A 3,365-nucleotide genomic window follows, 5' to 3' on the forward strand; every position below is an offset into this window, starting at 1 on the left:
GCTGAAAGCGCGTGCCTATTATAATGCCAGTTTACTGTTGCATCACTGTACCGGACTCTCTTCTGGTCGGGTTTCTCTGGATGCCTGTGTGAAATGCACGGGTTGTGTTCTCTGTGCACTTTCGGCTCCTCTGCACATAATATGGCATGAACAGGAGAATAAGAGAGAGAGAAGAGAGAGTGGGTGTGAGGGACGAACGGATGGGAGGAGGGGGGCTTGTGTGTGCAAAATACTATTTTTTACACTGGAGAAGATGCTTGTGCGGTTGTGTGTGTGTGTGTGTGTGTGTGTGTGTGTGTTCCCCGGCATTTGAAAGAAGATTGGATTTCCAGTCCAATGATGAAATCAATACGCTACTCAGTCGACTACATCGGTGTCCTGCGGACACACTTTGTTTTATGTTAGTATTAATATAGCCACAAATTAAAGTTGTCTTTTTTTGTGATTAAGCCAAAAACAAAATCATAATTTCCCTTCAAAACGGAACGCTATTCCGCAGTCAATTATACTCACACTAACAGCGCCATCTGCTGACTGAGCTGCGTGAGTACACAATTTACTAAAACAAGTGAAAGCCATTCATTCACTCATGCATGCACGCATGCCTGACTAGGCTAAGAATTATAGGGACTTTGGGTCTTATAAGATTTTATTCCTATCAGGGAGGTATTCGGGTATTCCAGAAAGCAGGTATGACATACCCGGCCCGGGTATGTTTAAGGGTAAGTATATAACATAATAATGTTTATTTTATTCTAATATATTTATTATAGGCTATTTTATTGTAATCTCACACATCATGGATCTGCATTTCCTATAATGCATTTCTATAATAAAACTACATATGAGATATTTATTATTATACAATTAGCATCAAATAAACAATATAATAGTTTTTCTCAGTGTTTAAAAGATTAAATGAAAAAATAAAAAATGTAAAATGATTGCACAACCCTCAATTAGGTGGTGAAATGCACTACGTATACCAGGGGCCATCAACGATTTTCAGGGCAACGACCCCTTAAGCGATAGAGCAGGGACTCCCGATACAAAATGTGTCAAGCAGAGCTACGTATTAATTGCTTAAGCATATAGTCTTCGATAAAACTATAGAAACCATATTATGATTAAGAATAACTATTATTATGTAACATGTATATTATGTTAAAGGGGTCATATGATGCTTTTTTAAAGATAATTATTTTTGTATTTGGTGTAACAGAATATGTTGACATGCTTTAATGTTAAAAGTACCATTCCGGCAGCAAGAACGATCCTGAACCAAATGAAGATTAATGTCTTGGCATATGATGTGTTTATTGAACCAATAAGATAAGAGTAAATGACGAGTCAGTGAGAGGCTCATTTGATTGGCTACAAGAAGAAGGTGGACCCACCCTCCCCCTCACGCTTGCAAAACTCAGTTAGTGAGAGAATCGTGCCAAAATTGTACATATCGGATTTTTTCTGGAACTTTTTGCCCCACATGCACAACAGGGTCATTTAGACATTTGAAACCATTTGTTTTTCTACACATACAGATTGGTTCTATGCAATCAATCCGTTTTGCAGTTCTTTAAACTGTTGTTTTTCGATTGCAAATCACTGTTCACAGGCTTGCAGTGCTTTTGACCGTCTTTTGGCAAAAAAAAAACCTGCCTGTTCCAAAAATGGAAGTCAGAAGCCTGCAGATCATATTTATTTTGCTTTAGCGTGAAGCTGCAGTTTCACAATACATGAATTACGCTTACAAGTAACAGTAAAATGCTGCAAATCATTTTTTCTTATGCTTGAAACGTGATTTATACCTTTACAAAGCTTCTCTTTTGCATGGAAATTTTTATTTACGCTTACAGTCTTATGTACACTTCCACAAATATAACCCTGCGTATGCAAATCTTTTTGACGTAATTTTACCTTCATATGTTCTGTTGTAAGTAATCTTAAAGATTCCTAAATACCTCTTTCAGAAGGCCAAATAAACAGCTTTTGCTTTCCCCTAGAAACACACAGCATCTCCCTGACATTGCTGCTTCAACATTAACTGTGGTTACTAAAACCACCCCTTCTTTTTTTGCGTGAACATCTGGGCAGCATTATGCAATTATTTCCACATAGTGACGTAGACATGTGGGGGCGTGTTAGAATGAGCCGTTTAAGGGGGGCATGGCAGAGTCTTAACTTTTGTAAAGAATATCTCTTTGGATTGGAGAACTTTAGTCTTTGCAACTTTACAGGTACCAAGAGCTTGTAACACTCCAAAGAGAAAAGAAAAATTGAAATTGCATCATATGACCCCTTTAAAGACAGTAGATCAGAACTATGCACATTATTGTTGTTGCACAGGCCTGTATTTGACTTGTTAAAATGCATCATAAAAACAAACTCTGAGAAAAAAAAAAAACACAATTGTTTGCAGTTGTAAATTATTTTAATGGATGTGAATCATATATTTTAATTTTAATTCAAATGGACATTTCCAGTTACCTGAACTTTAGCTACAAGCATATATATATATATATATATATATATATAAAAAAAAATATATATATATATATATACATACATATAAAAAAAATCACATTTTAATTTTACTCTCAAAGGGACAATTTTTTTTTTTTTTAAACTTTAGCTTCGAGTTTAATTAAACGTAATATTTAAATTTTTACTGTGAGATGGACAATTAAAAATCAAATCACTGAGTGGGGGTTTTCTAATAAAGTGCAGATATAATGTGTAAGCAAGGGCTCCACTATGACACAAACAGCAATGTACAGAGAGAAATTTCTGATTATTTACAAGGCATTAGTTTTACAAAAAATTGGAATGGTATTTAAGAAATAGGCCTATTTTGATGCGAATACTGTTCTAATCTAGTTTACATTTACATTACGTGTGACATGCCCTATTTTTGTCCTAGTATCATAATGTCAATTGCAGATTCAGAGTGAATCACACATTTATATATAGGCTATATATAATTTCCAAAACTTTGCAGCGTATAATTGGCTGTCAGTCCTCTTAGCAGCATGATAAACAATAGCCTACTTTTATTCAACTGTTTATAGCCTTACGAGTGAAAGACCGCTCAGTTTACAATCAGTTTAAGTCAGTTTGTGATCTTACAACGTTCCATTAAAATCAATAAAGTTATCTAAACGTTGTTTGTTAATGAGACAGGATTCAGGAGAGAGAGCATAACTCAACACTGAACAAATACTCCGACGTTTGGAGCAGTGAGTGGATTCTAACTTAAACACCTCTGATTGGCCATTGTGTTCAAGAGATCAACAAACATGTCTGTGATTGGCTACATTTCTCACCGCTGCAAAAACACACTGTAAACAGTAAACATTTCAGGTTCT

Source organism: Cyprinus carpio, chromosome A3 (genome assembly GCF_018340385.1).
Source record: "Cyprinus carpio isolate SPL01 chromosome A3, ASM1834038v1, whole genome shotgun sequence".
Taxonomy (NCBI): Eukaryota; Metazoa; Chordata; class Actinopteri; order Cypriniformes; family Cyprinidae; genus Cyprinus; species Cyprinus carpio.